Raw genomic sequence first — 16,119 nt, 5'->3', positions numbered from 1 at the left:
CTGCAGTATTTCCCATCAATGAAGCCAGGCTGAAAAGAACAACTCCATTTTTTCTAAAGTTCCCCCCAAAATGTCACACATGGGGGAAAGACTCTAGCTAATCACACCGAATGTCGGAATTAAACTGACTCACGTTTCGTTTCTTTGCCATCCCTCTGCTGCCATTGCTTATTTTGAATCTACCATTTAAACACGGGATGGGCAGCTCCACAGGGCTTGGAAGCACAAACCACACCAAAGTTAGCTTGAACGGTTGCAAACTGAAATTATCTCCCTCTGAAAAAAGAAACACATTCTGCAGAGCCCACATCCACCAGGGCCAGCTGTGTAACTGGGAATTCGCCAAACAAACTCCACTTCAAACCCAACGTTTATCGGATGAGAAGTGATTAAAATATGCTCCCTTGAAATGCATACGCATGTATATGTTTACATAGACACACACATAGTTAAATATATACCAAATACATGATTAGATATACAGTTAAAACTCAAAGTCATGGCAGCGATCGCTTGGATGATTTCAAAGGGGATTGCTTCATCCCCCCATTGCTGGCACGTGGTGATAATAAAAAAGAAATCGATTTTAGTTTGTTCCACTATTTTAAAATTTTAGAACACAATTTGCCGCCTCACTGGCTGCACCCAGGGCAGGGACTCCCCACCACACAGCCACACCTGTGGTATGCCACTAGTGCACCCCATTGAGTCAGGAAGCACACCGGTGAACTCTTCCCAGTGCTGGGGGCGTTTGCTTTGATTGCTCTGTGAAAGTAGAAGCCCTAGTAAAGTTCCCATGTTTCGCTTTGTAACTTACAAGTAGCATGGGAGAGATACTCTGAGACCATGCTAGTATGCTGTCCTTCCTAGAACTTTACCCACTAGTTCTACCAACCTCTGATGATAATCCGAACTTAGCATTTTTATTCTGCATTTTGGGGCCTCCTTGCCTCCATGCTTCTGGTGGGGGGCTTCACCCCAGGGCGGAGTCAGTCGCTGTGATTTTCTAATTCTCTTTCCTTCTATATTTAGTAGATGACATACAACCACAAGGAAAAAGCATTTTTCTTCCTTCCTTCGATCCTTTCTTCCCTTCTATCCTTCTTTCCTTTCCTTCTGTACAGACTCATGGATTATTTTATTCAACAGGTTATAATCCACTATTATCATTTATTATTTTGACTTTCAGATTGTCCCAGATTTGGCCTGGGGGAGCCTCTTTAAGTTAGGTCCTGTGTCTTTTGATATGCCCCCATCATTCTTTGAGCACTTCCCTGCTTTCTGGTGTGTGCCAAAATGTATAACACACACCAGTTTATGTGTCTGTATACCAATATGTAGATGAGTACCAGGAGAATGATCCAGGGGACCCCTCCTTACGGTCCATGTGTGGGGTCTTGCCAAGGATATTGGAGCAGGAGAGAGCAAAACTGGGACCTATTTGGGGTTTTGGCTGCCACTCCCCACCAGATACTATGTTAATAGTATTTGATAATGGCACAGCAGCACAGATTGGAGAATAGAGTGGGCATTACGTGGCTCATAGAGGTTGTTTCGGTTTGAATTCATCATGTCTGTGTTCCCCATGCCCTCAACACACCATTTGGATAGCCAGTCCTCCTGTCTTCATCTACTCACACTACAGACTGGGTGGCTTAAAGAGCAGAAATTTATTTTCTCATGTTCTGGAAGCTCGAAGTCCAAAGTCAAGGGGCCAGGAAGGGCTGGTTCCTGGCGAGGACCCTCTACTCAGCTTGCAGACAGCACTTTCTCATTCTCTGCACACAGCCTCATCTCTGTGTGCACATGGACAGAGTAAATTCTGCTGTCTCATCCTCTTCTTATAAAGACTCTGGTGACCTTATATGACCTTATAACCTTATTATTTAATCACCTCCTCAAAAGCCCTATCTCCAAATGTAGTCATATTGGGGGTTAGAGTTTCAACCCAAGAATTTTAATGGGGCACAATTCAGTCTATAACATTCTCCTTTTGTTCTGGCTCTCTATATTTTTTAAAATTTTTTAAAAAATATTTTATTTATTTCTTTAACAGAGAGAGAGGGTGAGGAAGAGAGAGAGCACAAGCAGGGGGAATAACAGAGGGAGAGGGAGAAGCAGGCTCCCTGCTTTTGCAAGGAGCCTGATGCAGGGCTCAATCCCAAGACCATGGGATCACCCGAGCCCAAGGCAGACACTCAACTGACTGAGCCACCCAGGCACCAGCATTTTTTAAAGATATTTTATTTATTTATTAAAGAGAGAGAGTGCACACTAGCTGAAGGGAGGGGCAGAAGCAGGGGCAGAAGCAGGGGCAGAGGAACAAGCAGACTCCCCAATGAGCAGGAAGCCAGACATGGGGCTTGATTCCAGCTCCCTGAGACTATGACCCAAGCCAAAGTCAGACACTTTAACCGCCTGAGCCACCCAGGTGCCCCATGTATATTTGTACAGGACTGTCTTCCTGACTGCACTGAGGGGCCAAAGGCCAAGCACCTGACCTTAACTTGGCCAATCTCAGCACCTCCCTGACCCGAGCTATGTTAATTAGTCCACACAAGGACCCATGACTCAAACTGGCTTCAGAAGAGAAGTTATTTTTCAATTTAGAGTACAGGTTCCATGTTTTTTTTTTTTAAGATTTTATTTATTTATTTGACAGACACATCACAAGTAGGCAGAGAGGCAGGCGGGGGGAGGGGCGGGAAGCAGGCTCCCTGCTGAGCAGAGAGCCCATTGTGGGGCTCAATCCCAGGACCCTGGGATCATGACCTGTGCCAAAGGCAGAGGCCTTAACCCACTGAGCCACCCGGGTGCCCCAACTTTTTTTTAAATAAAAAAACTAAATAGTAAATATTTTCCACTTTGGTGGGGAAGGGAGATAGGGTTTCTTTCACAATGATCAATTCTGTGCTAAATTCTGCCCTTGCAGGTGAACACAGCCAAAAATGACACATAAAGGAATAGTACTGGATTTGGCCTGCGGCAGGTCAAGCTTGTGGAACCCCGAACTACTGCACAGAAAAATGAATGCGGGTTCATAACACAGTTCCCTTTCAAATCCTGGCTTCCTTGCCTGCTAGCTTTGCTACGAAATGTTTATCATTTAACCTCTCGATGCCTCGATTTCCTTATCTGTAAAATAAGGACAAACAGGTAATTTTGTATTCATCGGGCTGGGCGATGCTAGCTGCTGTAACAAACAGCTCCACTATCTCATTGGCTTTAGCACAATAAAAAGTTATTTCTTTTTTTTTTTTTAAAGATTTTATTTATTTATTTGACAGACAGAGATCACAAGTAGTCAGAGAGGCAGGCAGAGAGAGAGAGAGAGAGAGGAAGCAGGCTCCCTGCTGAGCAGAGAGCCCGATGTAGGGCTCCATCCCAGGACCTTGGGATCATGACCTGAGCCGAAAGCAGAGGCTTTAACCCAGTGAGCCACCCAGGCGCCCTCAAAAAGTTATTTCTTGTGTTGATCTTGCTCCACCGCTGATGGTCAGAGGCCAGGGGTACTCCCTCGGTTCCGCTCTGTGAGGTCATGCAGAGACCACTCCTCATGTGCTTCCATCATCTTTGACACCTGGCTTCAGGGTGGCCCTGTCCTCAGCTAACTGGCAGCTTAAAGATAGAGAGCACGGTGAAGGCCACGCTGCCTCGAACCGTAGATCATTTCTACTCCCAATCCATTGGCAAGAGCCAGTCCTGTGGCCCCACCCAGAGGCACAGGGACGGGGAAATGCAGTTCATCTGTGGGTCCAGGAAGAGGAAAAAGATCTAATGAACATCCCTCCGATGTCTGCCGAGGACTCCAGGCTGTCATGAGGACTGAGTTAGAGAATCATGTCAAGATTTAAAAGAGTGTCTGGCCCTCCTTAGCGCTCAATAAATGTTAGCTGTGATCCTGCGTGAAGCTAGAGGTGGGGAAGAGGAAAGCACTCTTCTTCTTTCTGGTGGGAGAGCTAAATTGACGTCATCTGAGAGCAGCCCGGCACCAATGAGTGGGGAAGGCCAAGGGTATGGAAGAGACGCTGACACAGGAAGAAGAGAGAGACAGAGGCCGGAGAGAGAGACCTCTTCCTGATGGCACTCAGCTACCTGCTACAATCAAACCGGTCCTTCTCTAGTCTTGGTCGGTCTGCAGTTAATAACGACCATGAGAAGAGTAGCTAACGTTCTGTGCCAGATGCCTTGCTAAGCTCTTAATAGACACTAACAATTTTCAAACTCCAGCCACAACCCACCGTAGAGGGAAGGGCCGTGAAATCATTTTAAGAAGTCGGTACCAATATTTTATAATAAACAGAAGCGACTAGACTATACTGCAACCGAGATGATCAGAGTCTACCACACACGGTAAGGGCCAATATGGTTCTGTGGCTTCTGTTTTATATTATGCGTGTACTGGGTCATGATATAAAATAGCTTTCTGATTATGGGTTACAGTCACTGTCCTCACTCACGGACCCTTCCCAGCAACCCGGTGAAGGAGGTGTCATTAGAACTTTGTTGTGTAGACAGGAAGACCAAAGCCCTAAGAGGTGTCCTCACTTGCACGATGGGAAGTAGCACTGTCAGTGTTTACTGCCCACAGCTGGGCTCCTGAGTCCTGCTCTAAAGTCGACCCTGGTATCTTTCTAAGAAATCAGTAACTTCCCTTTTGGCTTCAGCTTCTTCAGGTTGGATATCTGTGCTATGCAAACCCATGAGTCCTAGCCACTGGAAGCAGGGCAGAGAGAGGGTGGGCTGGGCATGGGAGGTGGAGGAAGGAGGCCAGCTTCTAGACTGGGCTCAGCCTGGAGCTGCCCAGAGACCTTCAGCAGGGCACCTCCCCTTTCCCAGTCTGTCTCCTTCTCCTGGAAAATGAAGGCAGCAAGGATGTCTCCTTCAGATGCTTTTGCCGGGAAGAAGTGACATGACCTAGGAAAGCACCTGTCCTAGGTTAGGCTATGAGTACGGCAGTGCGGGGGGGTTGGGGGGAGTGCGGGCAGGAAGGGGGTGTGCAGGGCAGGGACAGCACCTATAAAGGCATAGAGGTGGCACTGAGCAGCCGGAACCAGAGGCTGGGCCACCAGGCAGAGAAACTATGATGAGCCTCAGTCCAGATGAGAAGCGTGACTAGGATCCCTGCACTAGGATTCCTGTATGGTCCTGAAGGGGTTCCAGAAGAGGGAAGAAAGAAGCTCCCAGGGTCCTAAGGCACACACCAGCATTTCCTGTGAATTAAATTTGAGCAATACACAGCATGGTCCCTCTGTCCCAGGTGGCTGACAGAGGAAAATGGAGTCAAGTATCTCAAGCCTATGACTTCAGCCTGGGGATGGGAGTGGGAGGTGGCTGAGGAAGCCTAATATCCGACCTTGGACCTTGGCTGGGGCCTCCGCAGTTCCCAGGGCTGCACAGCAGGTTCCGTGCAGAGCAGGAAGCCAGGAGCTGCTCTGGAGGGCAGGCAGCTGTGGGGCCTCCTCTGGGAAGCCACCCTTTGATCTCCCTAGCAGCCAAGGGGTCCCACTTCCTGCATCCCAGAATGCCTGCTCCGGAAGGGACTGCAGAGGTCATGGAGCCCAAACTCATTGGACAGATGGGTCTGCTGGAGACCTGAGAGGAGGAGCCCCTGGTCCAGGTCACACAGGTAGCTGGTGTAGGGGGAGAGGGGGGCAATTTGGGATGAGCGTGAGGGCCACGGTGCTCACTTACCCGGGACTTCCTCCACTCATCAGTGTTGCTCCTGCTTCCTCTGGCTCTGCGGGAAGCAGGCAGGGAGGGCCTGCTCCTTCCGATCTCTCTGCTGTGGGGGGTCCGTTTCCTGTCAGAGCTGAGTAAGTTCAAAGGCCCCTGGAATGGTGGGGGAGGGGCCTGGACAGCACAGGGCAGAGAATGGGTCTTTAAATCACAAAGACTACTTTATCTTTCGAGATTTTAAGTGGACAGAAGCCAATTTCTTAACGTCCTTTCTTCTGATGTGGCCCTTGGCAAAAATTACAAGATGGGGTGAGGGCAAGGAAACTGAGGTATTTGAGCCCCTACTATATGCTAGGCTCTGTGCCAAGTGAATCTTTCACAGACATAACTATCTCCCATGGTTGAGATTGGTCTCCTCATTTTACAGATGAGGAATTAGAGCACAGTGAGGTGAAGTAACCTGTTCAAGGTCACACAGCCAGGATCTGAGCCCAGGTGTGTCTGATTCAAGAGCCTTAGCAGCACATAACTTCAGGCCACATTGGTGCCCCAGGGATTGTGTTCTGGGTAGTCTCAGTTCTGTATTAGGGTTTTCCATAGAAACAGAACCAATGATATAGACAGACAGACAGGTAATTTATTATAGGAGTTGGCTTATTATGGAGACCCATGAAAGTCCAAATCCAAAGGCCCAAGACCCAGGCCAGCTGCTGGTTCCAGTCCCCTTGTGGGTGCCGGAGAAGACCAAAGCTCCCACCCAAGCCTTCAGGCAGACAGTGAGTTTGCCCTTCCTCCACCTTTTTGTTCTATCCAGATCCTCCACTGGTTCAATGATGCCCACCCGCCCTGGGGAGGACAATCTGCTTTACTCAGTCTACCAACTCACATGCTCATCTCTTCCAGAAACACCTCCACAGCCACACTCAGAAGTAATGTTAGCTACATCTCTGGGTATCCTGCGGCCCAGTCAAGTTCAACATTAACCAACACAACCGCTCCATTCCTTTATTCAACAAATACGTGCTAAATGTCCGGTAGGTGCCAAGTGCTTTGGGTACACAGATAATACAAATAGACAGGATCTAGTCAGACTTGCTATGTGCCAGGCACTCTTCTAAGTATTTTACATGAATGAACTCACTTAGTCCTCACAACGATCATACAAGATAGGACCTGTTGAATACTCTCTATTTTATGGGGAGTGACACAGGCACAGAGAGAGAAAAGGATGCATCATAGGGACATCTGGGTGGCTCTGTCAGTTAAACATCTGCCTTTGGCTCAGGTTATGATCCCCGGGGACCTGGGATCGAGTCCCAGTTCCCTCTGGGCCCCTCCCCCAACTTGTTCTCTCTCTCATTCTCTCAAATAAATAAATAAAATCTTTTTTAAAAGCGGTGCACTTAGGGCTTTTGCTCAGTGGGGAGTCTGCTTCTCCCTTTCCTTCTTCCTGCTGCTCCTCCTGCTTGTACTCTCTCTCTCTGTGTCAAATAAAGAAATAAAATCTTGGGGCACCTGGGTGGCTCAGTGGGTTAAAGCCACTGCCTTCAGCTCGGGTCACGATCCCAGTGTCCCGGGATCGAGCCCCACATCGGGCTCTCTGCTCCATGCGGAGCCTGCTTCCTCCTCTCTCTCTCTGCCTGCCTCTCTTCCTGTCAAATAAATAAAATCTTTAAAAAAAGAAAAAAAGAAATAAAATCTTACGGTGCCTGGGTGGCTCAGTGGGTTAAAGCCTCTGCCTTCGGCTCAGGTCATGATCCCAGGGTCCTGGGATCGAATCCTGCATCGGGCTCTCTGCTGAGCAGAGAGCCTGCTTCCCTTCCTCTCTCTACCTGCCTCTCTGCCTAATTGTGATGTCTGTCAAATAAATAAATAAAATCTTAAGAAAAAATAGGGATGCCTGGGGGGCTCAGTCATTAGGTGTCAGCCTTTGGCTCAGGTCATGATCACAGAGTCCTGGGATCAAGCCCTGCATTGGGTTCCCTGCTTGGAAAGCCTGCTTCTTCCTCTCCCATTCCCCTTGCTTGTGTTGCTGCTCTCACTATCTCTCTCTCTGTCAAATAAATAAATTAAATCTTTTAAAATAAATAAATAAAAAGCAGAGCACTATAGTTGCATAGCTAGGAAGTGATGAAGCTGGGAGTCAAGCTGCCAGAGTCCATGCTTTTGACCATTGGTCCACACTGCCATGCTAAACCTCCTGAAACTCCCAGTCTCTCGGGAAGACAGACATGAATCCAGGCAATTACTATAAAGTGTGAAAGGGCACAGGTAAGGGAAGTGCAGGGCACTGAAGGTGTGCTGCAGAAGGGTGAGCCGGCTTGGGTGATCAAGAAAGCCTCTGGGAGAATGTGACAGCCAGCCCAGTGCTTAAGGACTGAGAAGTCAGGCCAAAGGGAAATAGGTCCCGGGCACATGGGCACAGTGGGGAGACTGAAGGAAGTTCAGACTGACTAGAGCTTGGAGTCTGGTGGGGAGGAAGAGGGTAGAAGGACCAAGGATCCTGAAGGGCACTGAATGCCGCAACAACAAGTTTGGGTTTTATCCAGTGGGCAATGGAAGCCAAGGTGCGTAGCCTTGGACAAGTCACTTTACCTGACTGCACTTCAGTTTCCCTAGCCATAAACTGCGAGTAAAATAACCTACTAGAAGAGATGAAACAATGCATTTGTAGTAGGTACCTCACAAATGTTAGTTTCCAGTCTCTACCAACCCTCAAGTTAGGAGCCAAAATGTGGATTTGCAGCTGAACAACTAGACAAATGCCATGGGAGCCAGAGGCTCCCTATATGCCAATCAGGAGGCTTTGAGCAGCAAGGAACAGAAACTCCAACTAAATATGATTTAATCCATAAAGGGTCAATTTTCAGACTTAGCAATGGAGAGAAGTTCTACAGTTTGGAAATTCAGTGGCTCAATGATGTCTTCAAAGAGGTGTCAGCCTCCTTCCCGTGTTGGCAATGCCTTGCCTCGTGGTCACAAGATGGATGCAGCAGGGCCTGCCATCACGCATAGACATGATAATATTTACTGAAGAAGGCATTTCCTCCTCTGCACCTTTAATGATTTTATTTATTTATTTATTTATTTATTTATTTATTTATTTGTCAGAGAGAGAGAGAGCGAGCACTTGTGAGTGCACAAGCAGGCAGAGTGGTAGGCACAAGCAGAGTGAGAAGCAAGCACCCTGCTGAGCAAGGAGCCCAATGCAGGACTCTATCCCAGGACGCTGGGATCATGACCTGAGCTAAAGGAAGCAGCTTGACGGACTGAGCCACCCAGGCGTCCCACGTCCTATGCATCTTCAAAGGTAGAAAACTTTTAGTGAAAGCCTCCCTATCAGACTTCCCCTCAGGTCCCATTGGCCAGGATTAAATCACATACTTTTCACTAAACCAATCCTGGCAAAGGGAATGTAATCATCGTGATTGGCTTAAGCCAGGGCTGAGAAGGGGCTTTTTCCGAGTACTTGGCCTCAGTATGACAGAACCCAAATAAAATAACCCTTTCCAGCAAGGAAGAAAAGGAAAGAGACTTGGCTAGACCATTAGCATTATTTGTGACTCCAAGGATCTGGGCCCTAGCTCTGGGCAATAAGGATAATCTCATTTCCCTATCTGCTTGGATTCAGGTCCTAAGATCATTCTATGACTCCTGAGATCAGGACAGACTGAGCCCAATGCCCTGTGCCTTAGAAACCGCCTCAGTAGGGCTGGGGGAGCTGGGCTACATGTCCTGTGTCTCCTGGGTCCAGCTCAGTGCCTCCAGCAGGATCCATCGTTCACTTATTGATCCATGAATATTAATTAGACACCTACTTTGCAGTGGGGACAAACAATGGGCAAAACTTGACATGGACCCTGCCGTCACAGAGCTTACCCCCTAACTGCAGAGCCAATGGGATAACCAGACAGGTGTGTGTGCACAGCAATACCCGTGATCAGTCGTAGACAGACTGGCATTGATGCCATGAGAGGACAAAGCAGGGAAACTTGACCCAGGCAGGGAGGTGAAGGGCTTTGGACTTGGGTAGTGTCATTTTGAGTCCAGGCTCAGCCATTTACTGGCTGTGTGACTCTTCAAAGGCAATTTGCTTGACATCTCTATGCCCTGCTCTCCTTGGAAACCAGCAAAAACAATGGTACCTGTCCCCTGGGATTGGTAGGATGACAAAATGAGAGAAGGTGGCCTTTTGGACCATCCTACAGTAGTTGAGAAACCTCTAGCTCTCCACAATCCAGCACAGCACAGCCGCTGAGGTTTCTGGCTGGAGCCAGAGTGCACTTGCTGGGAACCAGCTCCAGCTCCTTCTGGCTGTGGGACAATGAGCAATGGCATCCTCTCTTTGTGCCTTGGTTTCCCCATCTGCAAAATGGAGCCAATAACAAATAGAGTCGTGGTTAAGCTTAACTACAAAGCTCTCAGCACAGGCCTGCCACAATGTAAGCCCCAGAAATGTGAGTGAGCGCTGTTATTATTACCGGCTTGTTGTTTTGAAATGAAACATAAACACACACATGAAAATGTGGCTCGGGATCTTCAGGCTGGCGACTGCAAAGCCGTTCTTCTCGATGCTATTTCAATAATAAAGGTGTTTGCCATCGCAATACGTGTATGGCCAGGAATGTTAAACGTCCCTGAGCGCCCCCGAGCTTGATGGCACCTAGATTTTCCTCCGAAGTACCAGCCTTCGCATTTCTATCCGTAACACACCTTGAGGAGCGACCATTGTTAGGATAAACAAAGCGAGACCCAGCCAGCCGCAGCAGCCTCGGATTCCAGGCTGCTTTCTCCTTGCAGGACTGTCTAACCAATCGCAAGCCGCAGGATGCAAATTGCGTTGCCTAATTGATCCATCAAGCTCTGTACCGAGCTGGTTCTGAAAACCCGCGCTGAGGGAGGAATGCCTGCGCGTGCAAACACTTAGCACCGGGCCCAACGGACAGTAAGGGCTTGGGGAGCACTAGCGACTCTTTTTAATATCACGTATCCCCCTAGATGGCGGGAGCATGGGAATGTAAGCTGGAGGGAGCCACCCCCCCCCCCGTTCTGCTTTCCCTTCCCCCCAACCCCGTTCTGCTTTCCCTTCCCTTTGTAAAACCACCGAGGCTTCTTTAGCTCGCGGTGCTAAGTTAGAACCACACCTACCTCCGGGGGAGGTGGGGAGGATTCCAGGAGTTAACGCATGTGACGCGCGCGGCTTGGCGTCTCCGTCTTCGGAGTGGTGCTTGGAAAGGCAGAAGCACTCCGCAGCCAATACAGCACCCGCAAGAGGGGCGGCTAACGCTGAGCTGCTAGCAGATTCACTTTCTAGATTTAATCCTGGCCACCTACCAGCCAGGGAGGCATTGATATCATTCCCATTTTACAGGTGGGGCACCTAAGGGCGTAGGTTAAACCGGATGCTTTCAGTTAGCCAGCAAATTTGAACCTTAGCTGCTCGGCTTGTCGGTTTTTTCCAAAGTCGGTGTTCATCTGGAGAGTCCGCAGAAGCACGGCTATCTGTAAACAAACAAACAAACAAACAAACAGAATAGCTAGTGCACAGGGCACCTGGGTGGCTCAGTCATTAAGCATCTGCCCTCCAGCTCAGGTTATGATCCCAGGGTTCTGGGATCGAGCCCTGCATCTGGCTCCCTGCTTAGCCGGAAGACTGCTTCTTCCTCTCTCCCACTCTCCTTGCTTGTGTTCCCTCTCTTGCTGTCTCACTCTCTGTCAAATAAATAAATAAATAATCTTTTAAACATTAAAAAAAAAAAAAAAAGCTAGTGCACAGGAGAAAAGGCCAGCGGGAAAACACATTCTCTAGATGGGAGGAATATGAGTGGGGATTTTTTTCCCCCCTGCTTTTTCATTGATCTGTGTCTTCTAAGTTTTCCATTAGCAACATGTATTACTTTGGCATTGGGGGAAAATAAACCAAATTAACGTTTTAAATGACTGTGGCAAGTGCCTAGATGGATGAGAAGCTGAGGCAGGGATGCAGGTCAGCTCAGTAAACAGTTGCAGTGGTCAAGGGGGGAGAAGGTGAGGTCTGAACCAGGATGTGGATGGGGTGGGGAGGGGGGAGCGGTATGGACAAGCACAGAAATGACTTTGTGACTGATTGAATGTGTGCGAAGGAGGATCTGTTCATTCCTTCATTCCACAGATGACTGTTAAGGTACGGACCCATGTTGCTGGAGCTGCTCTGGGAATCAAGGTCATTCCCCAACCTTGGAGAGCTTCCTTTCCACTGGGAAGAGACTGGATGATAAACTCACCAGTGCCTGATGAGTTAGGTGTTAAGTGTTGGACAGAAAAGCAGAGCCAGATGAGGGGATAGAGAGCACCAGAGTTGGGTGGAGGGCAACTACAGAAGACCCCGTCCTTTGGAAACAGTTGAGCAGAGTTGGAAGGAAACGAGAGAAGCAGCTGTGTGTGTATCTTGAGCAAAACCACTCCTCACACAGGAAAGAGCCGTCACAAAGACTTTGTGACAAGACATCTTGGGTGTCAAAGAAGAGCAAGGAGGCCAGGGTGGCTGCAGAGAGGGAGGGAGGGGAACCAGCGGTGGATGGGATTAGGGAGGCAAGGGGACCAAAGAAAGTCGGCCACTGTCAGGACTTGGACTGTTGTTCTGAGTGAGATGGGAAGCCGTCAGAGGTTTCAAGCAAGTCACAGGCTTGACCTTCATTTTAAAGGGATCGCTGAGGCTGCTGTGTGAGAGAGAGATACAGGCAAAGTTGAAAGCAGGGGACCAGTTAGGAGGCCTTTGCAATAATCCGGCAGAGAGATGACAGTGGTTTCGGAGTAGAGTCACACTGAGCAGGATTCTGAATGTACTTTGAATGGAGGAGTCAGCAAGAGGAGTCAAGAGTGAGTCCAAAATCTGTGGCCTGTGCCAGCAGAACAGAGTCGACATTTTCTGAGAAGGCGAAGGCCCCCTGGGAACCAGATTCGTGGAAGGCGACCAGGAGTTGAAGTGGGTCATATTGGGTTCAAGATACCTTTCAGATGCCCATGTGGGTGTCCAGTAGGCAGGTAGGACATACTGGAAAGAAGTTCAGAGAAGAGGTCAGGGCCAAAGACAAAAATTAGGAGTCATCAGCATACAGATGGTATTTCAAACCCAGGAAATGGATGAGAAGATCCAGGCGTGAGTACAGGAAGAGAAGAATGATACCTAGGTTTCTGGCTCTGGTTACTGGAAGGATGGTTTTCCTTCTTTGGCATTGGAGGACATGGGAGGAGGAGCTGGTTTCAAAGGGAAGGAGAAGTGTTTGCTTGTGGACACCAGATTTCAAGGTACTTCAGGACGTCACAGAGTGGCAGGGAGTGGCTTGGCAGGCAGTTTGGTCTAGAGACCAGAAGTTCAGAGAGAGATCTGGGCAAGAGAGGGAGAGATAGAAGACAGAGGGTAACTGAGCTTCCAGCAAATGTATGTAAAAGAAATGCAAATCTACACAAAGCTGAGCCCTTTTTCCAATTCCCAGAGTCGGGGCAAACAGGTGTCAATGCAGGTGTTCCAGGGATTAAACTAGGAATTTGAACCTGCAGGTGAAATCTTCAACCGTGTGTAATGTGAGGGAAACACCCTCAGAGAAGAATGGGGTGAAGGGGAAAAGAAAGTCAGCCTTCCCCAGTTCTGAGAACCATCTGTCTCTCCAGGGCACCTGGATGAAGGACTCCTACAACACCTGGGAGTACAGATGGAACAGAGATATTGGTTGTACAACTGGGGGTAGGAAGGTGACTCTGCTTATCTGTTCCTGCACAACAAGCCACTCCTAACTGGTAATATAAAACAACATTTTTTATTATGCTAAAGTCTTCCGGGGGCCAGGAATTTGGACAGGGCACAAAGAAGTGGTTTGTATCTGCTCTACGATGTCTGAGGCCTCAAGTAGGGAGACTATGATAGCTGGAGACTGGAATCATCTGGAGGCTCCTTTTCTCACATGTCTGGCTCCTGGTCTTGAATGGCTGAAGGCCAGGTTTAACTGCAAGTGTCCCCTGTCCCACTTCTATGTGGCCTTTCGGTATGACTTGGCCTTCTTAACAGCACTGAGTGAGAACACAATCCTAAGAACAGTCCCAAGAACCTGTGTCTAGAGAAAGCCAGGCAGAAGCTGCTAAAAAGCCCAGACTCAGAAGTCACATATTGTCACATACTGTCCCTTCCAACATACACTGTTGGTCAAAGCAATTCAGATTCAAGGGCTGGGGATCTAGACCCAGCTTTCCATAGTAGCACTTTTAAAATCATTTGCAGCCATTTTTAAGTATGTTTTAGTAATATATAGTTTACATATCACCTGATTCACTCATTTAAAATATATAATTGAATACTTTTTAGTATTTTCACGAAATTGTGCAACCTGTCACCATACTCAATTTTAGAACATTTTCATCATCCCGAAAAGAAATGCTGTATCTTTATTTATTTATTTATTTATTTAAAAATTTTTATTTTTTATTTATTTGACAGAGATCACAAGTAGGCAGAGAGGCAGGCACAGAGAGGAAGAAGCAGGCTCTTTGCAAAGCAGAGAGCCTGATGCAGGGCTCGATCCCAGGACCTTGGGATCATGACATGAGCCGAAGGCAGAGACTTTAACCCACTGAGCCACCCAGGCGCCCCATCCTGTATCCTTTTTTAAAAAGATTTTATTCATTTATTTATTTCACAGAGAGCGAGAGATCACAAGTAGGCAAAGAGGCAGGCAGAGAGAGAGGGAAGCAGGCTCCCCACTGAGCAGAGAGCCCGATGTGGAGCTCGGTCCTGGGACCCCAAGATCATGACCTCAGCCAAAGGCAGAGTCTTAACCCACTGAGCCACCCAGGCACCCCGAAACCCCTAGTTATCACTGTCCCCACCCCTCCACCCAGCCCCTGAAAAACACCCATCTACTTTCAGTCTCCATCGATTTGATTTCTCTGCACATTTCATATAAATGCAATCACATATGTAGTCTTTTGTGATTAGTTTCTTTTACTTAGCATCATGTTCTCCAGGTTCATCCATGCCGAAGCCTGTGTCAGAACTTCATTCCTTTTTATGACCAAATCATAATTAAATTACATGGATGTGCCGTATTTTGTTTATTCATTCACCAGTGGATGGACCTTAAGGTTGTTTCTACCTTTTAACTCTTGAACATAATGCTGCTGTGAACATTCATGGACAAGTTTTGCAGCCGGTTTTTTAAACCACCATTGATCCACGGACAGGACATCCAGGGATAGTGGGCCCCCAATGGGATCTTAACATGTCCTAGCTCTACAATCTTCAGGATATTACCCAACATTGCTGAGCTTCCTCTGCAAAATAGAATGATAAAATACTCCTGAATACGTAAGGTCACATGAGCTCAAGGAGGTGAAGTGACTTTCAGAATGATATCTGACAGATGCTATGTAAAAGGGTCTTCGGGTCGGCCACCCAACCACGCCCCTTTTCTCAGGAACAGAACCCTAATTTTGGTCAAGCATGAAGCACCCATCTGTCTCATGGGTCTGGACCCCTTCCACTACACCAGACAAATCAAGATCAGTCTAAGCTAAGCCAATCACGGTAATCCATCGTCCTCTCCTATAAATGTTCTTGAAATGGCCTAGTGATACAGTCCTGGTGAATGAGACAGGAAGGCGGTCTGCTGGGAGTACTGCAGAAAGTGAGTTTCTTCGCCCTTAAACAAGAGATGCAGAAAAAACAGCTCTCCCTCTTTAGCAACATATTGTCACGTCTTCTTGTGAAAATATACAGCAATCAGCCTGCAGAGTGTGATAAATGTGAAAATGGAAAGCAAATAGATGTCAGCGTTGAGCTACCACTGGAGATGCCCTCACTCTGGATGACTCCTTACGTGAGATAATAAATATCCTTATTCTTTAAGTCACTTGTGGTTGGGTTTCCTATAACTTGCAGCTGAAAACATCCATACTTAAACATATATCAGATTCTATCTATCTACCTCCCATCTACTTTCAGAGAGAATTAGACTATTTTTAAAAGAAAAGACAGAGGAAAAAATGAGAATGAGGTTAAACAAGGGAATTGATGAATGAAGGGGGACTTCTGTCTCTGACATCATGGTGTATTAAGTACCCTTAATAGCCTTCCTGGTAAAAACAGCTAGAGTTGGGCACCTTGGTGGCTTGGTCGACTGGGCAACTGCCTTCAGCTCAAGTCATAATTCTGGAGTCCCGGGATTGAGTCCCACTCAACAGGGAGTCTGCTTCTCCCTCTAACCCTCCCCCTTCTCATACTCTCTCTCTCTAAAATAAATAAAATCTTCTTTAAAAAAAAACAGCTAGTGTTAGTTTAAATAAGTAGTCTTAATTGAATCAATCTGCTTAAATTTATATAAGTTAAGGGAGACCAAAAAAATTTTAAAACACAATCATAAATAAATAAAGGATATGATATGTTAGAAGGTAGCAATGTATAATGAAAAA

General features: G+C 47.5%; 1 long non-coding RNA gene across 1 annotated transcript; it reads right to left on the bottom strand.

The window, feature by feature from the left end:
* Positions 1–3,437: 3,437 nt before the first annotated feature.
* On the bottom strand, positions 3,438–11,175 carry LOC122898647. Its single transcript, XR_006383021.1, has 3 exons — positions 10,828–11,175; positions 5,695–5,853; positions 3,438–3,747 (listed from the first exon to the last, which is right to left on the bottom strand). It is a non-coding gene; the product is annotated as an uncharacterized LOC122898647 (long non-coding RNA).
* Between the last annotated feature and the right edge of the window lie 4,944 nt (positions 11,176–16,119).

The sequence above is a fragment of the Neovison vison genome, chromosome 2 (genome assembly GCF_020171115.1).
Source record: "Neovison vison isolate M4711 chromosome 2, ASM_NN_V1, whole genome shotgun sequence".
Taxonomy (NCBI): domain Eukaryota; kingdom Metazoa; phylum Chordata; class Mammalia; order Carnivora; family Mustelidae; genus Neogale; species Neogale vison.
Note: the sequence above shows the minus strand (reverse complement) of the source record. Positions and strands in the feature narration are given on the sequence as shown.